Source organism: Callorhinus ursinus, unplaced genomic scaffold (assembly GCF_003265705.2).
Source record: "Callorhinus ursinus isolate GAN/ISIS: 27379988/994484 unplaced genomic scaffold, GSC_fseal_2.0 scaffold33, whole genome shotgun sequence".
Lineage (NCBI taxonomy): Eukaryota > Metazoa > Chordata > Mammalia > Carnivora > Otariidae > Callorhinus > Callorhinus ursinus.
The window spans coordinates 13,582,144-13,604,222 of record NW_027397095.1 but is presented as its reverse complement, the minus strand read 5'-3'; the positions used below and the strand labels follow the sequence as shown (position 1 = coordinate 13,604,222).

The 22,079-nt window shown below is 46.5% G+C and overlaps 1 long non-coding RNA gene across 1 annotated transcript in view; it reads right to left on the bottom strand.

Moving 5' to 3' along the window:
- Positions 1 to 21,811, bottom strand: part of LOC141370375 (uncharacterized) — a 46,172-nt gene extending 24,361 nt beyond the window's left edge. The window contains exons 1-2 of the long non-coding RNA XR_012374366.1: positions 21,739 to 21,811; positions 21,164 to 21,301 (exon numbers count right to left, since the gene is read on the bottom strand). This is a non-coding gene — a long non-coding RNA (uncharacterized lncRNA). The remainder of the gene's footprint in view (positions 1 to 21,163; positions 21,302 to 21,738) is intronic.
- Positions 21,812 to 22,079: the final 268 nt, after the last annotated feature.

Sequence of the window (22,079 nt, the reverse complement as noted above, 5' to 3'; positions counted from 1 at the left end):
CGAGCCGTGCGGGAGGCACTGTGGAGCAAGTACAGGGTCAGGTCCAACCTCAATTTAAATTTTGATAATTTTAAAATCACGAGTTATTTTTGCCATGTTGTTTGATGTTTATGTTAAGTACCGCATTAAAGCATGTATCTTGATTACTGATTTCTTTGGCCTCATTATATTTTGTGTGGGAGGCAAAAACCATCCCCTAAAGCAAGCCTCAACCTGAGTATTACAGAAAAGTGCCCTGAGAGGAGCGGCATGAAGGGGATAGAAATTTTAAAACAAGCATGAAAATGCCATCCACGTCTCCGAATAGGGGACGTTGGCGGTTTTCTCCTCTCAGAAAGGAGCTTGCAATCAGCAGGGGTGTGAGTGAAGCCACAGTGCAAGCTGGTGGGCCATTCTAAAACGTGCTTCAGGACTTTTGTCCTGGACATTCTCCTGTCGGGTTTTATTGCTTTTTCCATGATTGGAAAATAAGTTTTGAATTTGGGGGCTTTAAGGGATAGAAAATGGGATCAATTCCAGATTATGGAAATTGTCCATTACCAGTGGAAACATGAGTTCGTAGAGGAAAAAAAAAACAGAACCATTTTTCCTACACCTGTACTGTAATTTTTTTTTTTTTTTTTTGCAATAAAGCTCAACTCCTAACATAGAAATCCTTTGGGGTGGATGGTAGCCCTCCATAAAGGAGTATTTCTGTGTCCCTTATAGTCATGTTGGGACTCAATCTGACCTGGAAGTATTTACATTAATGCACTGAGGAGCTGGGTTAGAAGAGAGTTCAACTGTACTCAATTATTTGAAATATTTAACACCAAGCAGAACCTCTGAGCTAAAATGAGTGATTTTGTAAGTATCCTGGTGTTGGTGCAAGGGAGTCATTTGTCCACAGAACACAGGATAGGAGTGCCTAATGTCTGCTTAGTCATGTTGAGACTGATGGAGGAAGAGAACTTCGAGTCCAAGTCCTACTGTTGTTTTTAAGCATTTGGTAAAGCAGTGTAGGGAGTGGCACCCCTAAATTTGTCTAAAAAACAAAGCAAACAAAAACAAAAACAAAACAAACAATGGATAAACTTCCACTGACCTAAAAAGAGTGAAAATGGGAGTTCTGATATGGAGATCGCAGATACCACACAAGTTCAATGTTAGCAAACTACCGAAGGCATTAAGTGAATATTCTCGAGGATTTTCTAACTCTAAGGATTTTTTTCCCTTTTGGCAGTACAATTATGAACAGGTGGGTTTTGCGGAATTTGGGGGGCGGCTGTCAATTCACGGTAGACTTGTACCTGTGTTAATTTGAAGTACTTTTTCGTTTTCTCAAGCAGTGTTGACTTATTTGTAGGCCATGGGATCAACGGTGATTACTTGAGAAGATAAAAAAGTTGTATCAAAGCGCTGGCAGGGGAAAATCAGGATGACCTTATTTACTAGCTTTGCTGCAGAGCGTGTGTGAATGCCCCGTTGGAAACAGGCTGCAGATCTAGTGGTGGGGTAGTGGAGCTGAAAAGCAGCTCGCAACCTAAGGCCACAGTTGGGCTCCCCAGTCAGGTGTGGCCAGGACGTGGGAGGCCCAGGCCTCTGTGCTTTCTCAAACAGGCAAAGCAAACTCGGAGGAAGAGAAAAAGTCTGGTGACTTGCTTTCACTGGAGTTATGCAGTGGTCCCTTAATGGGGTTCTGAAAGGAGGAAGAGCCACAAGAAACAAAAAGGAAAGAAAATGTTCTCATCCTTCAAACTCTACAGCATGAATTCCAAGAAACTCAATATATGCTTTTCCCGCTCTCTCTTGCAAATATAATAGACCCATTTTATGAAGCAGTATTGGGAATAGGGGCCTAATATTGGCCCAGATGACAGCCCACTGTGGGCTCTGGCTGTTGATGGAGGTTTGAGCACCAGCACATTTGAATCTCCCGCAGAGGAGCTCTATTACACCGGCCTTCTTTAAGGCTATATATTCATGCAGAGGAAGGGTCCTAGACCCTGAATCTGAGAGCAAAATCGAGGAGTCAGGCAGAAAGAAGAGGCCCACAGTGTCACAGTTGATAGTTTGAAAAGTTCCAGAAGGATTAAACATGATGTAAATTCTGTTAATTAGGATGCCAAATGCTGAGTGGACAGTGAGGTCAATTGACATGGTTGTTTTGTTTTTAAAATTAATTTTATTGAGGCATAACCAACACATAACAGTTTCAGGTATACAACAATGATCTGTATACACTGCAAAATGATCGCTAAGTCTAGTTAACATCTGACATCAGTTACAAATTTTTTTCTTGTGCTGAGAGCTTTAAGATCTCTCTTAGCAACTTGTATTAACTAGTCATCATGCTGCACATTATATCCCCATGACTTATTTTATAACCAAAGTTTGTATGTTTTGACCCTCTTCACACATATCTCCCACCTCCCCCCCACCTCTAGCAAATGCCAATCCATTCTTTATCTATAAGTTTGGTTTCTTGTTTTGTTTTTTTCTTTTTTAAACATTTATTTGAGAGAGAGGCGCCTGGGTGGCTCAGTCATTAAGACTCTGCCTTTGGCTCAGGTCATGGTCCCGGGGTCCTGGGATCGAGCCCCGCATCAGGCTCCCTGCTCGGCGGGAGGCCTGCTTCTCCCTCTCCCACTCCCCCTGCTTGTGTTCCCTCTCTCGCTGTGTCTCTGTCAAATAAATAAATAAAATCTTTTAAAAAAAAAGATTTATTTGAGAGACAGAGCACAAGCATGAACAGGGGGAGGGGAAGAAGGAGAGGGAGAAAGCAGTCTCAAGCGGACTCCCCATTGAGTGCAGAGCCTGATGCAGGGCTCGATCCCAGGAACCTGAGCTGAAATCAAGAGTCAGCCATAACTGGCTGAGCCACCCAGGCACCCCTTGGTTTTTTTAGATTCCATAATGTAAGATCAGACCGTATTTGTCTTTCTCTGTCTGACTTACTTAATTTAGCACAATGCCCTGGAGGTCCATCCATGACAGGCAAGGCTGGGTAGGGAGAGACAGGTAGGGGGCTACATGACTAGGCTCACAGAAATCCCAGATGTGGAGAAATGCTGAGGCGTACAAAACCAGGAATAAGAGTTATTGTTGGGGGTGAGTTAAGATGGCAGAGGAGTAGAGGATCCTAAGTTCATCTGGTCCCTGGAATTCAGCTAAATAGTTATCAAATCATTCTGAACACCTGCAAAAATCAACTGGAGATCTGAGAAAAATGCTGCAATTCTACAAATAGACAAGCAACCGCTTTTTGGAAGGTAGGAGGTGCTGAGCCCTGAATCTGGGGCAGAATATCAGAGGATAGGCAGAGGGGAGGGAGCCTACTTAAGGAGACTAGTGCAAAATATTGTAAGTAGTGGAGCACAAAATCAGAGTGTTTAGAAGTCTGATATGGTGGGGGACGTCCCTGGGTTAAAGGTGCTAAGGTGGTGAAGCGGGGTGGAATCCCAGGTGGAACATGGTCTCAGGATTCCCGGGGTCACAAGAAGAATGGGGGTGCGTGAGTGCAGCAGAGTTCCCAAGCATCAGAGCGGGGAAGCTGGCTGCAAACAGCGGGTCTAGGCGCCGGCTTTCTGCTCAGTGTCACCATAAACTGAGAACTGCTGCCCAGTCGTGTGACCACTCTCCAGGCTGGGGCCCAGCAAAAGGCAGAAGCGCGGAGAGACCCCTGGGAGGAATGGTGCAGGTCTGCACTGCATGAATCTGTAGTTTGGAGACTTTAAACTGGGTCACGTGCCTGAGATAAAAATGCTCGGTCACAGGCTGGGTGAACGGAGTGCAGTCGGAAACCGGGGAGACAAGAGTGATTCTGTGAGGGCGCACTGAAGAATAGGGGGGTGCGGACCCTCAGCTCCAGGGCTAGAAAGCGGGACGCTGCCATACTCACTCCCCCTCCACGGCCTGCAGGCCTGCAGGCAAACAGCGGCACATAGTGCAATCTGAGACCCACCCCTAGCAAGGACACCTGAGGTTCAGCCCAACAGGCCCCTCCCCCAGAAGACCGGCAGGAACTTCCGGCTAATACCAAGTTTACCCATCACAGAGACTGGAAAACTTCAGCTCTCAGGAAAAACAGTATATAGCATTTACATTTTTTTCTTATTATTTAGTCTTTCAGTTTTATTTTTTCCTTTTCAGCTATTATTTTTTCAGTTCTTTATTATTTTTATTTTTATATATACATACTTTATACATACTTTTATTATATATTATATATTTAATGTATATTTTTAATATATATATTAAATATATGTATTTAATTTTTGGTTTCCTTTCATTGTATTTTATTTTTGTATATTTATAAGTTTTTCTTTTTTTTATTTTGGGATCTAGTTTCTTTTAACAAATAGACCAAAATACACCCAGGATCTAGTTTATTATTCTGTTGTTTTACTTGTTGTTTGATTTTTTCTTATTTTGTTTTGTTTGTGTTTTCTTCTGGTTTGTTTTGTTTGTTTTTTCTGGTGTTCCTATTTTTGTCTTTTCTCTTTCTCCTATTCTTTTCTGGACATAATGACAAGACAGAGAAACTCACCCTAAAAGAAAGAACAGGAGGAAATACTCACTGCCAGGGATTTAATCAATACGGATATAAGTAAGATGTTGGAACTAGAATTCAAAACAACGATTATAAAGGTACTAGCTGGGCTTGAAAACAGCACAGAAGACACTAGAAAACCCCTTATGGTAGAAATAAAAGAACTAAAATCTAATCAGGCTGAAATAAAAAATGCTATTACTGAGATGCAGTCAAAAAGGGAGGCTCTAACAGCAAGGATAAATGGGGCAGAAGAGAGAGTCAGTGGTACAGAAGACAAAATGATGGAAAATAAAGTAGCTGAGGAAGAGAAAAACTACTGGCTCATGAAGGGAGACTTCAAAAAACCAGTGATAGCATAAAGCAAAATAATATCTGGATATAGGGGACCCAGAAAATGAAGAGGGGGAGGCATAAGGTTTATTTGAACAAATTATAGTTGAGAACTTCCCTAATCTGGGGAATGAAACAGGCATTCAAATCCAGGAGGCACAGAGAAACCCCCTCAAAATCAAGAAAAATAGGTCAACACCCTGACATATAATAGTGAAGCTTGCGAATTTCAGAGATAAAGAGAAAATCCTGGGGCGCCTGGGTGGCTCAGTCGTTAAGTGTCTGCCTTCAGCTCAGGTCATGGTCCCAGGGTCCTGGGATCGGGCCCCACATCGGGCTCCCTGCTCAGTGGGAAGCCTGCTTCTCCCTCTCCCACTCCCCCTGCTTGTGTTCCCTCTCTCGCTGTGTCTCTCTCTGTCAAATAAATAAAATCTTTTAAAAAAGAGAGAGAAAATCCTGAAAGCATCTCGGGACAAGAGGTCTGTAACCTACAAGGGTAGAAACATGAGGCTGGCAGCAGACCTGTCCACCGAGACCTGGCAGGCCAGAAAGAACTGGCATGATATAATCAAGGTGCTAAATGGGAAAAATATGCAGCCAAGGATACTTTATCCAACAAGGCTGTCATTCAAAATAGGAGAGTTTCCAGGACAAACAATAACTAAAGGAATTCATGAACGCTAAACCAGCCCTGTAAGAAATATTAAAGGGGATCCTTTGAGCGAAGAGAGAGCCCAAAAGTAACAAAGACCAGAAAGGAACAGAGACAATCTACAGAAACAGCAACTTTAAAGTAATATGATGGCTCTAAATTCATATCTTTTAATAATTACTCTGAATGTAAATGGGCTAAATGCTCCAATCAAAAGATAAAGGGTATCAGACTGGATACAAAACAAGACCCAGGGGCACCTGGGTGGCTCAGTTGTTTAAACATCTGCCTTTGCCTCCATGATCTCTGGGTCCTAGGATTGAGTCCCACATGGGGGGGGGGTTCCCCCTGCTCAGTGGGGAGTCTGCTTCTACCTCTCCTTCTGGCCCTTCCCCCTCATCCCACTCTGTCAAATAAATAAGTAAAATCTTAAAAACTAAGACCCATCAATAAGCAGTCTACAAGAGACTCATTTTAAACCCAAAGATACCTCCAGATTAAAAGTGAGGGGGTGAAGAACCATTTACCATGCTAATGGATATCAAAAGAAAGCTGGGGTAGCAATCCTTATATCAGACAAACTAGATTTTAAACCAAAGACTGTAATAAGAGATGCAAGAGGACACTATATCATAATAAAAGGGTCTATCCAGGGGCGCCTGGGTGGCTCAGTCATTAAGCGTCTGCCTTCGGCTCAGGTCATGGTCTCAGGGTCCTGGGATCAAGCCCTGCATTGGGCTCCCTGCTTGGCGGGAAGCCTGCTTCTCCCTCTCCCACTCCCCCTGCTTGTGTTCCCTCTCTCGCTGTGTCACTCTCTGTCAAATAAATAAAATCTTTAAAAAAAAAAAAGGGTCTATCCAACAAGATCTAACAATTGTAAATATTTATGCCCCTAACTTGGGAGCAATCAAATATATAAACTAATTAATAACAAAATTAAAGAAACACACTGATAATAATACAATAATAGTGGGGGACTTTAACACTCCACTGAAAGCAATGGACAGATCATCTAAGCAGAAGATCAACAAGGAAACAAGGGCTTTGAATGACACACTGGACCATTCTCCAGAATAGATCACATACTGGGTCACAAATCAGGTCTCAACTGGTACAAAAAGATTGAGATTATACCATGCATATTTTCAGACCATAATGCTTTAAAACTTGAACTCAATCACAAGAGGAAATTTGGAAGGAACACAAATACATGGAGGTTAAAGAGCATTCTACTAGGGAATTAATGGGTCAACCACCAAATTAAAGAAGAATTTAAAAAATACATACATAAAAAATTTATACAAATGAAGATGAAAACACAACAGTTCAGAACCTTTGGGATGCAGCAAAGGTGGACCTAAGAGGGACGTATATACCAATACAGGCCTTTCTCAAGGAGCAAGAAAAGGCTCAAATACACAAGCTAACCCTACACCTAAAAGGAGCTGGAAAAAGAACAGCAAATAAAGCCCAAATCCAGCAGGAGAAGAGGAATAATAAAGATTAGAGCAGAAATCAATGATACAGAAATAAAAAAACCCAACAGATCAATGAAACTAGAAGCTGGTTCTTTGAAAGAATTAACAAGATTGATAAACTCCTAGCCAGACTTATCAAAAAGAAAAGAGAGGGCGTCTAGGTGGCTCAGTCATTAAGCGTCTGCCTTTGGCTCAGGTCATGATCCCAGGGTGCTGGGATGGAGCCCCGCATCGGGCTTCCTGTGCCGTGGGAAGCCTGCTTCTCCCTCTCCCACTCCCCCTGCTTGTGTTCCCTCTCTCGCTGTGTCTCCCTCTGTCAAATAAATAAATAAAATCTTTTTTTAAAAAAAGATAGAGGGCCCAAATAAATAAAATCATGAATGAAAGAGGGGAGATCACAATCAACACCTAAGAGAAACCAACAAATATAAGACACTATTATAAGCAATTTTATGCCAACAAATTAGGCAATCTGGAAGAAATGGATGCATTCCTAGAAACATATAGACTACCAAACTAAAACAGGAATAGAAAACCTGAACACACCCATAACCAGCAAAGAAATTGAATCAGTAATCAAAAATCTCCTAACAAACAAGAGTCCAGGGCCGGATGGCCTCCCACTGGAATTCTGCCAAATGTTTAAAGAAGAATTAATACTGGGGTGTCTAGGTGGCTCAGTTGGTCAAATGTCTGCCTTTGGCTCAGGTAATGATGCCAGGGGCCTGGGATTGAGCCCCACATTGGGCTCCCTGCTCAGTGGGGAGTCTGCTTCTCCCTCTCCCTCTACTCTTCCCCCTGCTCAAGCACTCGCTCTCTCAAATAAATAAAATCCTAAAAAAGAAGAAGAATTAATACCTATTCTTCTGAAACTGTTTCAAAAAATAGAAATGGGAGGCAGGTGGGTGGCTCAGTCAGTTAAGCATCTGCCTTCAGCTCAGTTCATGATCTCAGGGTCCTAGGATCGAGCCCCACGTTGGGCTCTCTGCTCAGTGGGGAGTCTGCTTCTCCCTCTCCCTCTGCCTGCCATTCGCCCTGCTTGTGCTCTCTCTCTCGCTCTCAAATAAATATTTTTAAAAAATAGAAATGGAAGGAAAACTTCCAAACTCATTCTATGAGGCCAGCATTACCTTGATCCCAAAACCAAACAAAGACCCCACCAAAAAGAATTACAGATCAATATCCCTGATGAACATGGATGCAAAAATTCTCACCAAGATACTAGCTAACAGGATCCAACAGTACATTAAAAGGATTATTCACCATGACCAAGTGCGATTTATTCCTGGGCTGCAAGGGTGGTTCAACATCTGTAAACCAATCAATGTGATGTACCACATTAATAAAATAAAGGACGAGAACCATATGATCTGCTCAATAGAAGCAGAAAAAGCATTTGACAAAATACAGCATCCTTTCTTGATAAAAACTCTCTGCAGTATAGGGATAGAGGGTACAAACCTCAATATAATAAAAGCCATCTATGAAAAACCCACAGCGAATATCATTCTCAATGGGCAAAAGCTGAGAGCTTTTCCCCTAAGGTCAGGAACACGGCAGGGATGTCCACTATCACCACTGTTGTTCAACATAATATTGGAAGTCCTAGCCTCAGCAATCAGACAAGAAGAAGAAATAAAAGGCATCCAAATCAGCAAAGAAGAAGTCAAACTGTCACTTTTCAGAGACAACATGATACTCTATGTAGAAAACCCAAAAGAGTCCACCACAAAATTGCTAGAACTGGTAGAAGAATTCAGCAAAGTCACAGGATATAAAATCAATGTACAGAAATCTGCTGCATTTCTATATACCAATAATGAAGCAGTAGAAAGAAATTAAGGAATCGATCCCATCTACAACTGCACCAAAATCACAAGATACCTAGGAATAAACCTAACCAAAGAGGTAAAGGATCTGTATTCTGAAAAATACAGAACACTTATGAAAGAAATTGAGGAAGACACAAAGAAATGGAAAAACATTCCATGCTCATGGATTGGAAGAACAAATATTGTTAAAATGTCTATGCTATCCAGAGCAATCTACACATTCAATGCAATCCCTATCAAAATACCATCGATATTTTCCACAGAGCTGGAACAAATAATCCTAAAATTTGTATGGAACGAGAAAAGACCCTGAATAGCCAGAGAAATGTTGAAAAAGAAAACCAAAGCTGGAGGCATCACAATTCCAACTTCAAGCTATATGACAAAGTTGTAATCATCAAGACAGTATGGTACTGGCATAAAAACAGACACATAGATCAATGGAACAGAATAGAGAACCCAGAAATGGACCCTCAACTCTATGGTCAACTAATCTTCGACAAAGCAGGAAAGAATATCCAATAGAAAAAAAACAGTCTCTTCAACAAATGGTGTTGGGAAAATTGGACAGCCACATGCAGAAGAATGAAACTGGACCATTTCCTTACACCACACACAAAAATAGACTCAAAATGGATGAAAGACCTAAATGTGAGACAGGAATCCATCAAAATCCTAGAGGAGAACACAGGCAGCAACCTCTGTGACCTCAGCCACAGCAACTTCTTACTAGACACGTCTTCAAAGGCAAGGGAAACAAAAGCAAAAATGAACTACTGGGACTTCACCAAAATAAAAAGATTCTGCAAAGAAACAGCTGACAAAACTAAAAGGCAACCTACTGAATGGGAGAAGATATTTACAAATGTCTTATCAGATAAAGGGCTAGTATCCAAAAATCTATAAAGAACTTATCAAACTCAGTACCCCAAAACCAACAAATCCAGTCAAGAAATGAACAGACATTTCTCCAGAAAAGACATACAAATGGCCAACAGATACATGAAAAAATGGTCGACATCACTCAGCATCAGGGAAATGCAAATCAAAACCACAATGAGATACCACCTCACACTGGTCAGAATGGCTAAAATTAACAACTCATGAAACAACAGATGTTGGTGAGGATGCAGAGAAAGGGGAACCCTCCTACACTGTTGGTGGGAATGCAAAATGGTGCAGCCACTCTGGAAAATAGTACAAAAGCTCCTCACAAAGTTAAAAATAGAACTACCTTATGATCTGGCAATTGCACTACTGAGTATTTACCCCAAAGATACAAATGTAGGGATCCAAAGGGGCATCTGCATCCCGATGTTTACAGCAGCAATGTCCACAATAGCCCAGATGTCCACTGACACATGAATGGAGAAAGAAGATGTGGGAAATGTGTGTGTGTGTGTGTGTGTGTGTGTGTGTGTGTATACACACACACACATAATGGACTATGACTCAACCATCAAGAAGAATGAAATCTTGCCATTTGCAATGACATGGATAGAACTAGAAGGTATTATGCTAAGTGAAATAAGTCAGAGAAAGACAAATACCATAAGATTTCATTCATATGTGGACTTTAAGAAACGAAACAGATGAACACAGGGGAAGGGAAGGAAAAATAAAATAAGACGAAAACAGAGAGGGAGACAAACCACAAGAGACTCTTTACTATAGAGAACAAACTGAGGGTTGCCGGAGGGGAGATGGGGGGGAAATGGGGTAACTGGGTGATGGGCTCAGACCTTTGGAGACCACTCTCCTCTGAGCCCGCTGGCGTTAAATAAACCTCCCATCCTCCAAGATCTCCGGGTGCCGCTTGGTTCTTCCGTCAGGCGATCCAGTCCAGCTTCCGTAACATTTGGTTCCCACACGGCGAAACCCAACCGCACTGGCCCATAGTTGCCACAGGTTTGGGGGCAATGGTGGGACAGTGACGGAACGAGGGGTCATAATGGAGAAGACGTGCCCTGGCCTAATATTCAGCAGTCTCCCGCCCCAGTCGCTTCGGAGCAGCCCCGCTCTGCTGTTCCCGCCGGACTCAAGGAGACTCGGCAGGTGAGGTGAGGACCCGGTTCTGACATCAGATCATGGTAAGGCCTGGGGCCCCAGACCCAGACAGACCCACCTGTCGGGGTGGAAGGGGAGCCTGACCACCTCCCCCTTAGAGGTCTCACAGGTAGGGATTCCCCAGGGAGGGAACGTAATAACCTCTGGAGTGTGAATGTATGAGTGAGCGTGCAGTCCGACCTGACTACCACCAGGTGAACTGATTCTGTGGCTCCACGGGCAGGCACCTTTAAGGTCCCCAGAAGCCTACAGAGTCTGAGTGGGCCCGTCTGTGATCCCATGGTGAACGGCATACAGTCTAGGGCAGCATCGGAACAGTTTCTGATCACAAGTCCCAACGCTGAGACCGCTGTGGCTAAGCCTCACCTAAGCTCCTTCAGGACACGGCCAGACGGGCATCTGATTGGTCTCCTCACCTGAGGAGGCAGCCCCCCCCTTTGTCTGTCTCTGTGCCACCGCACACGGGGACATCACCATGGGGTCAGGACAGAGTAAACCCACGGTCCTTGAGACCATGATCAAAAATTTCCAGATGGGGTTCTCGGGAGACTATGGAGTCAGCACACTGAGAACCCTATGTGAATTGGAATGGCCCACCTTTGATGTCGGGTGGCCTTCAGAAGGGACACTGGACGTCCCAACAATCCGAGTGTGGCGAGTCGTAACAGGAGAACCAGGACACCCCGAACAGTTCCTGTATGTTGACTCCTGGCTAGGAATGCCCAGACCCTTCCTCCTTGGGTGCGATTCACTTGCATTAGGCAGGGACAGGCCAGGATCTTAGTCGCCTCATCTAAGCGGCCCAAAGAAGACTGACAGAAGCCCCAGCCTCCACAGAGTCTAGCTGGAGATCCTGAAGATGAACCGATCCTGCCTCCACTGTATGAACCCCAAAGTTCTGCACCCCCAGTTCCAGACACTCCACTGCCATCAGTCTCCCCGCCACCCCTAGGCCCAGAAGATACACTATGTCCAGGACTAGCAGCCAGGCTGTGCCCCAGGTTGGGCGCAAGCGCCCTCCAAATGCTGGTTACAAGAGACTCGGGAACCCGAGAGGCGCGATGAAGACGGGACAGTCCAACCCGGTCATTCCATGATGTATTATCAACCTTTCTCCACCACTGACCTCCTCAGCTGGAAACACTCCTTCCTACTCTGAGAAACCACAGGCTATGGTAGACCTCATGGAATCCCTCTTCCAGACTCATCGGCCAAGCTGGGAAGACGGCCAACAGTTACTCCGCACCCTGTTTAACACAGAGGAAAGGAGGAGAATGATGAAAGGTGCACAGCAGTACGTGGAAGAGCACGCACCAGCGGGAGTCATCGACCCTGCTGCCTGGGCTAACACAGCTGCACCCAAGGAGCACCCAGCAGGGGACTTCCCCACATCTGAGGGACAGGCCCACATTCACCGATACCACGAGGCCCTCCTCCGGGGAGTCCAGGCAGGAGCTAAGAAACCCATGAACACGACTAAGGTATCCTCGGTCACTCAACAACCAGGGAGTCCCCCAGGACTACTACGAAAGATCATGTGAAGCCTACAGGATACACACTCCATTTGACCCCGAGGCACAGGAAAGCCAACAGATGGTAAACACCTCCTTCGTGGCTCAGGCTGCCCCAGACATCAGAAAAAAACTTCAGAAACTAGAGGGTTTCGCTGGGATGAACATCACCCAGCTAATAAGAGATTGCCAATAAGGTCTACATGAACAGGGAGGTCACAGCCGAGAGGGAAGCCAACAAAAAGATGAAAAAGAAAGTCAGCCTCCTCGCCGCCGCCCTGAAAGAAAAGGACAACACAAAGGAGGGGAGACCTCGACCACTGAAAGGGGGAAAGTCCAGAACCCCCTTGACAAGGGATCAATGTGCCTACTGTTAAGGAGAAAGGGCATTGGAAAAATGAATGTCCCAACCGGGGAAAGGCCCAGAAGCCCAGCCGCTACAAGGGAGAACCCCGAGAGGAGGCCCTCACAGGCCTTGCGGGAACGGACTCAGACTGAGGGGGGCCGGGCTCTTTCCTCCTTGGCCCCCAGGAGCCCATGGTCAGAATGAAAGTAGGGGGCCAATCGGTGACTTTTATGGTTGATACTGGGGCCGAGCACTCTGTTGTCACCTCCCCAGTGGCCCCTTTCAGCAAAAGGACTGTGACCATCCTTGGGGCCACCAGGACGCGGGCGATACAACAGCCCTTTTGCCAGGCTCACCAGTGCGAACTCGGGGGCCACAAGGTCCGACACGAATTCCTTTATCTGCCCGATTCCCCATCCCCCTCCTGGGCCGAGACATACTCTCCAAGCTTCGGGCTCAGATAACCTTTGAGCCCACCGGACATACTAGCCTCTGATTGAACCCAAGGCAAGACGGGGTCTCTGGTACTAGCAATTACCACAGGGGGGGAGAAGAATGGAGGCTATTCTGAGCAGCCCGCCGGAGTTCAGACTCGCCTTCCCTTCAGTATGGGCTGAGGACAACCCGCCTGGACTAGCCCGGAATCAGGCCCCTATCATTGCTGAACTGATCCCAGGAGCCCAACCTCAGAGGCAAAGGCAATACCCCCTCCCACAAGAAACTAAGATTGGCATCCAAGAACATCTGGCCAAACTCAAAGAAGCAGGTATTCTAGTCAAGTGCCAGTCGGCCTGGAATACCCCACTCCTGCCAGTCAAGAAGCCAGGAGGGGGATACCGACCAGTTCAAGACCTGTGGGCCATCAACAAGGTGACCATCTCTCTGCACTCAGTGGTTCCAAATCCACACACCCTCCTCAGCCAAATCCCACGGTCGGCCAGATGGTTCACTTGCCTAGATTTGAAGGATGCCTTCTTTTGCCTCTGCGTAGCTCCCCAGAGCCAGCCACTGTTTGCCTTTGAATGGTCTGACCCTGATACAGGGCGCCAGATGCAACTGACTTGAACACGCCTCCCGCAGGGGTTTAAAAACTCACCAGCCCTCTTTGGGGAAGCACTGGCCGCGGACCTCGCCAGCTTCCCAAGAGAGGCCACACGATGCACCCTCCTCTGGTATGTGGATGACCTCCTCCTCACCAGTGACACACAAGATGACTGCACAAAAGGCACCAAGGCCCTCCTACAGCTCCTGTCAGACTCGGGACACCGAGCCTCATGGAAGAAGGCACACTCTGCCAACAACAGCTCCGATACCTTGGTTTCCTCCTCACCCAAGGGAAGAGAGAACTAGGGCCGAAGAGAAAGAAAGTCATCTCCCTGCCACAGCCGCAGACATAAAGGGGCCTACGAGAATTCCTGGGAGCTGCAGGATTCTGCCGCATCTGGATCCCTGGGTTCTCGGCAACAGCAAGACCCCTCTGTGATCTCTTAGGGGGACCAGATCGAGAACCTCCTGCCTGGACTGAGGAAGCAGAAGCCGCCTTCGCAGAGATAAAGACCGCCCTGGGGCAGGCTCCAGCCCTGGGCCTACCAGGTGTAGAAAAACCCTTCAATCTCTATGCATGAAAAGGAAAAAATAGTGCTCGGGGTACTCACCCAGACTGTTGGACCCTGGCAACAGCCAGTTGCTTACCTGTCGAAGAAGCTGGACCCTGTGGCAGCGGGATGGCTGCTGTACCTCAGGGTGCTGGCAGCCACAGTCCTACTCATCAAGGACAAACTCACCCTGGGGCAAGAACTTAACGTCAAGGTCCCCCATGAACGCACAGGGACACTGCTTCCTTTCCAACTCTCGGCTAGCACAATACTAAGGGCTCCTCTGTGAAAACCCATGGGTCACCCTCGAAACAGTAAAGACATTAAACCCAGCAACCTTTCTCCCCATGGAAGAGGGGGAACCAGACCATGACTACTCCGAGGTGACTGATGAAGTCTACGCAAGCCATCCAGATCTGCGGACTCAAGCCATAAAGAATCCAGAGCTCACACTGTTCAGCGATGGCAGCAGTTACCTACAAGAGGGTGCCCGGAAAGCAGGTTATGCAGTAACCACAACCACTGAAGTCCTAGAAGCTAAGCCATTACCAGCTGGATGGTCAGCTCAACAGGCTGAACTATATGCCTTAGTCCGAGCCCTCACCCTCAGTGAAGGCAAGCAAGTCAACATCTCTACAGACTCTTGGTATGCCTTTGCTACTGTACATATACGTGGAGCCATCTACAAGGAAAGGGGCCTCCTAACCGCTGCAGGAAAAGCTATCAAGAACAAAGAGATACTGAGACTCCCCGAAGCCATCTGGTTTCCAAAGGAAGTAGCAATCCTGCACTGTAAGGGACACCAGAGAGGAGACAATCCCACAGCGCAGGGAAATTGTCTGGTAGATGAGGCAGCCAAGACCATAGCCAGTGAGGACATGGACAGAGCCCCTTCCCTCACCATGGCCCTGACACCCCCAGAAGTCCCTCCGCCCAGTCACACTGAAAAGGAGAAAGAATGGGCCATGGCTAAGGGAGCCACCCTGACTGAAAAGGAATGGTGGATGATGCCAGACGGGCACATCTTCATTCCAACAGCAACTGGAGGGCATCAAGTCAAGGAACACCACCAACTCACTCATCTGGGAAAAACTGCATAGAGGCCCTTCTCAAGAAGCACACTACATCAGTCAGCTGCCTGCACTATGCCGAGCAACGAGTGAACGATGCATAACATGTGCTAAAAATAATGCTCGGTTTGCACCACGGCGCCCCCCCCCAGGTGTTCAGAGGATGGGAGCAACCCCCTTCAAAGATCTAGAGGTAGACTTCACAGATGTGCAGCCGAGCAGGGCGTTCGGATATCTCCTAGTAATAGTATGCACATACGCTGGGTGGGTCGAAGCCTTCCTGACTTGGACGGAGCAAAGCCGGGAAGTAGCTAAAGCCCTCTTGCGGGAAATCGTGCCCCGGTTCCGCCTGCCATTAACAACCCATAGTGACAATGGACCTGCATTTGTGGCAGACATTGTACAGGTCTTGACCAAATCTCTCAACATCACCTGAAGACTCCACACCGCCGCCAGCCCCAAAGTTCAGGGAAAGTAGAGCGAATGAATCGCACCCTCAAGGGAACCTTAGCAAAGTTTTGTCAGGAGACTGACCTCCCATGGCCAGATCTGCTACCCCTAGCTCTCCTGCTTGCTCAATGCGTGCCTGGGACATTAGGTTTCTCCCCATTCGAATTAATATATGGACAGCCTCCCCCGTGCCTGGGGAGCCTTCCAGGAAACTTACATCAGGCTGGAGATAATAAAATAAAGGAGCAGCTTCAGGCCCTGGGGGCCACCCTAAATGAATTACAAAAATACACCACTGAGCAGACCCCTATCTCCTTACAGTCTCAAGTACACTCCTTCCAAACAGGGGACTCAGTTTGGGTCAAAGATTGGAAGAAAGACCTCCTCAAACTGCAGTGGACAGGGCCCCACACTGTTGTACTAACTGCCCCTACTGCCCTCAAGGTCTCAGGTGTCACCCCGTGGGTCCACCACTCCAGAGTGAAGAAAGCTCATCATTCGGACAAGGAGTCATGCCAGTGGAAAGTGCAGCCAAACCCCACAGACCTGCTCCGGCTTCACCTTTGACGAGACCCCACCGGCTGATGGACACCTGCTCGTCATGGTCCCTAGCCCTCATCGGCGTGATATCCCTCATGCTAGGAGTCGGACTCTATACTGCTGCCCCTTCTGACTGGACTTTCCCCCAGAGACTTGCCGTTGTTGTTGTTTAGTGGGTCACCTTAGGATGTATTACTACACTCACTTGCTCACAGGTTTCCTCTCCCTCACTCTCCAGGCCACAGGGATACTAGGGAGCACCAACTACCTGCCATGTACACGCCAGCATTACCCCAAGCCCTCCTGGGCAAATAACCTTGATGCATGTGCTAAACGCCACCCAACCCTCTGCCAATACGAGGGTCTGTTCTACGTGTCCAGTTGCCCGACAGGCTGATGTCCCAACTGCTATGCGGCCCTACCCCCTGGGGACCCCCCAGCCCCTCCATGGACTCTCCCCACTCCTGTCCAGAAGGCCCCTGCCCGAGCTCCCACTCGAGAACAGACACCACCAACCCCATGGTCTCCCTGTCCTGTACCTCAGTGTACCCTAGCATGCCGAGACAATGTTATGACTCGAGGTAAGTTACTATTTGTCACAATAGGGGAGAGACAGTCATGACAGGAAAAATTAGGCCCAGACTATACTGGGGATATAGGGATCTGGGATGTTCTGAGGAAAAGGGCCTAACCTGCTGGAAACCTGACCTTTATCAACCCCTGCTGAGGCTTCCTCCCCACTGGGGACCTCTCACTCTAGACCCTCGAGTAAATGGTATTTTAGAAGGGGTCCACCATTTACTCAACACAACCAACCCTCGGTTGGCTGCAGACTGCTGGCTCTGCCTGCGAACCAGGCCCAGCTCAGCTTAGAGCAAGCCCACTGAGTTTCCTCAACCTGATCAGGCCCGCAGCTGACCCTCCCAAACCCGCAGAAATAGACCCAAAACTGGCCGATACATTGTTGTCCTACCCGGCCCCCGACTGTGTCCATAATCCTGGGGAAACACATTCAATAGGAAGCCTATCTGCCACCCAATGTCTCCAAACCCACAGCTGCCTTTCGCTTGATGGGTGCATGTCTGCCACACCATGGTGCAGTCCAGAACCTGGCACCCTTTTCATGTGTGGAAAATATATTTATCGATGCTTACTGGCTAACCGGGTGGGGACATGTGCATTGGTGCTTCTTACTCCTCAGGTAGATAGAATCCCCAATAATCAATCCCTTCCCATTCCCTTGTTGGCATATACACGGCCCAAAAAGGCCATCCAATTCATCCGACCATTGGTTGGATTCGGCATAGCAGCGGCTGTGGGCGCTGGAATAGGAGGAATCGCCTCATCCGCCAATTACTACCAGAAACTGTCAGAAAATCTCGCAGAAGATATGCAACAGGTGGCCAAGTCTATAATGACTATACAAGATTAGATAGACTCCCTCGCAGCAGTGGTACTACAGAATTGGAGGGGCTTGGATCTGCTCACTGCTGAAAAGGGGTCTTTGTCTCTTCCTAAATGAGGAATGTTGTTTTTATATGAACCAGTCAGGGTTGGTCAGAGACATGATCCAACAACTACAAGATCGGGTTGCACACAGGAGAGAAGAATTAGCAAATTCTTGGGGCAATTGGTTTAATACCTGGAGCTGGGCTACATGGCTCCTTCCCCTAGCTGGTCCTCTCCTCATGATCCTATTGGCATTCCTGTTCGGTCCATGTATTATTAATCTCATCACCTGATTCATCAGCTCTCAGATAGAATCAATTAAATTACAACTACTGGTAACCCAATACAGACCTCTAGACTGGCAAGAACCCTAATAATAATCGATGCCCATTCAAGTAGGAAAAGGCATCAAAAGGGGGGAATGAAGGGGAAAAATCTGTGGCCACAAGCCACAAGCCTCCTTACCAGACCACCTTTTTAACTCTCGAGAGGCTTCGGAGGATGTATGACCCTTTAGTCATCCTTAAAGGAAACCTTCTGTCTAAAAATCCAATATACGCTTATTGATAAGCTACTTCAGACTAAAGATGGGCTTTTCAAAGAGGGGGCTGTTTCCCTCAGAATGACTTTAAAAAGCACCTGCTTTTTACCATGCTCAGCAGCCCCCACCACCAGGGTGACACTATCTCTAATGGTCTACTGTCGGGACAATAACATTTCTTTATGCTATTACCAGGCAAAGCATAACAGCAAGGACACAGTGCAATTCACTAGCTAATCTTGCATCCAAGACCTGGAAAATAATTAAATAACAATAAAAGTGAGGGACGCCTGGGTGGCTCATATGGTTAAATGCCCAAGTCTTGGTTTCGGCTCAAGTTGTGATCTCAGGGTTGTGAGATCAAGCCCCGTGTCATGCTCCGTGCTCAGCATGGAGTCAGCTTGAGACTCTCTCTCCCTCTGCCCCTCCCTCCCCCTGGCACATGGACTCCCTCTCTTTCTCTTAAATAAATAAATCTTAAAAAAAAAAAAGAACATTAAAAGTGGGAGAATAAAAGCAAAGCAATAAGCCTAGACCAGAGCTTGGCACATAGTTCATGCTCACTAAGGGTGAGCTGAATGGAAGGAGTGCAATATTGACTTTCCTAAGATATTTTAGCAATAATGAAAAAGCTTCTCCCATTGTGGTTTAAAATCTCAACAGTATATAGATTGGTAGGTTGTGTTTTCCTATTAAGACATTAACTTTTCAATATACTAAACAAATCCGTCTTTTCTAGAAGGTTTGGTTTAAGAATAGGAGGGCCAAGTATTAGAGACATCAGAAGTTTTAATTCTCAGAAATATGTCCCCCATTGCCATGGGTCACGTTGCCATCATAATCTTAGATGGACCCCATAATACCATTTTTGTTCTGGAACCCAAATGGAGATGGGTATTCTGGTGCCCCTGTGGCCCAGAACACCCATGGTGAGATCATGGTATTGTGGTTAAGTAGGAAAATGTCTTTTTTTTAAGAGCTACGTACAGAGATATCTAGCATCAAAGTAGGATATTTATAATTTAACTTTGATACCTCAGCAAAAAACTCATATTTGAAACAACTATGTCAAAATGCTAACAAATGTTTAACCTGAGTGGTAAGTATATGGTGCTAATTATACTATTCCCTTTGCTTTCCTGAATATTTTCATGATGAAAAGAGAAGAAAACCCTATGTGTTTGGGGTGGGGGGCATGTTTTCCAGGAGCTCAGTCTAATGGAGGAGACAGAGGTAAAGAGATGAACAGAATCCGGAGTGATACAGGGAAGCACGGGGTGCTCGGGGCCTACAGAGAAGTCTCTGAATCTGGCTAGCTTGGAGAGGGTGGTTAAGGAATGGTGACTCTTGAGCTAGTTCTTTTAAAAATCAGTTTTATGGGGGCGCCTGGGTGGCTCAGTCGGTCAGTTAAGCATCTGCCTTCGGCTTGGCTCAGCTCATGATCCTGGGGTCCTGGGATTGAGCCCCATGTTGGGCTCCCTGCTCAGCAAGGAGCCTGCTTCTTCCTCTGCCTGCCGCTCCCCCTGCTTGTGCTCCCTCGGTCAAATAAATAAATAAAATCTTTTAAAAAATAAAATCAGTTTTATTACAAAAGTACTGCATGCCCATTGTTGAAGTGAGTAAGCCAAGCCGCATGCAGGGAGAGACTGGCATTGTAGGCAGATGGACTCTCTGTATCAAGTAACAGAAGCGAGAGAAAGAACATGGAATACCGAGGAGACAGACAGTAGTTCTTTGGTTACAGAGGATGCTGCAAGAGTGACAGGGCATGTGTGATTAGAGAGGGATCAATCAGGGTCCGAACTTTACCCTGAAGGCTACAGAGAGCTTCTGAAGGATTTTTAAGTAGGGGACAGATGTGCTCACGTTTGTGCTCTAAGAAAGTTCACTCGGGGGCACCTGGGTGGCTCAGTCGGTTAAGCGTCTGACTCTTCATTTCAACTCAGGTCATGATCTCACGCGTTGTGGGATCAGCCCTGTTTCAGGCTCCATGCTCAGTGGGGAGTCAACTTGAGGTTCTCTCCGTCTGTCCCTCCCCCCACTTGCACACCTGCACACTCTCTCTCTGAAATAAAATTAAAAAAAACAGTAGTTCACTCTTCCGCAGTGAGGAAGAAAAGTGACAACAGGAGCCAGGAAACCAGGTGACATCAGAGGAAAAGACACCTTTATGTAATGTGTCCCCAGAAGTGGCACCCTCTGTCAACCATCAGCCAGAAGGCACAAAAAAGTGGCTTTCTGTGAGGCACCACCCCACGGGGGGTGTCTTCCCTAATCAGCTGCCAACCTGAAAGGGGTCCATTGTGGCGTGCCTTTTTGAAAGTGGCACAGAGGTGCCCACTGAGTGTGGGAATGACACAAGAGAGCTGCCCCCCCAGGGCTGACGTAGCCCTGTACGGCTCGCTTTGCTGCCGCACGTCTCCCGGCCCAACCCCACCTCGGTTCGCTGCCACGTGCCTCGTACGGCCAGACACCGCCCATCTGGGTCACGCCGTTCGGGTCTGAATCTCAGCTGTGTGAGCCTGAGTGCGGTGTCGCAACCTGCTCTGCGCCCCAATCCCCCAGCGCTAACATGTGGTCTGGAGTCACGTGTGGATTAAACAGCACTGACGAACACCGAGCACTTAGCGCGGTGCCCGGCACAAAGTCAGCGAGTGCTCAACGACTCTTGGCTACCGTTCTTGTGGTTTAACCTTCCTCTGAAATCAGTTTTACGAAGTAAAATGAGTTCTGAAGCCAGGCTTGCAGAGTAATGCTGGCCTTCTTACCGATGGAGGCTGAGTCACAGTCAGAGTCACTGTCGCTGTCATCAGAATACTTCTTGTGTTTTCTTTTAGAGGATTTTTTCTTTCTCTTTTTCTTGGACCTTTCTTTCGAACGACTAGACTTCCTCTTCTTCTCCTCTTCTACGTAAAGTACAAATATAAAATTAACTTCTAACAAGTATTACGATCATCAATTAGTATTACGATCATCAATTTTATTGTATTTGAAATACTGAAAAAGAACAGATGACGGGCAACTTGAGTACAAGCGAAGTCTATTGTTCGACTATTTAGAAACATTTTTTTCAACTTCTCAATACAGCAGCTCTGTAGTATTTAAAAAGATACCTTCCAGGGTGCCTGGGTGGCTCAGTCGTTAAGCATCTGCCTTCGGCTCAGGTCATGATCCCAAATCCTGGGATCGAGTCCCACATCGGGCTCCCTGCTCAGCGGGAAGCCTGCTTCTCCCTCTCCCACTCTCCCTGCTTGTGTTCCCTCTCTCGCTGTGTCTCCCTCTGTCAAATAAATAAATAAAATCTTTAAAAAAAATTTAAAAAAATAAAAAAATAAAAAGATACCTTCTGAAGTAGAAGCTTAAGTGGTGCTTTTCTTTGGCTCATCATCCTCTACTGGTGTGTGTTCGTCAGAGCTGAATTTAAAGGAGATGGTTGTAAGAATCAGAAAAGTGATAAAATGTGAATCATGGAGTATAAAAATATAGAATCAAAAAATTTCAGTAATGACACCAATTGTCCAACAACAATTAAGAGCAAACACTGGAATAACTTTGTTCAGGGTCTACCACCTTCATGATAATATAATAATCACTTATGTTTGCATAAAGCTTTAGAGTTTACAAAGTACTGATCAAACCGAAAGCAACATGTAAGATTTATATTTTAAGACTTATTTTTTATTA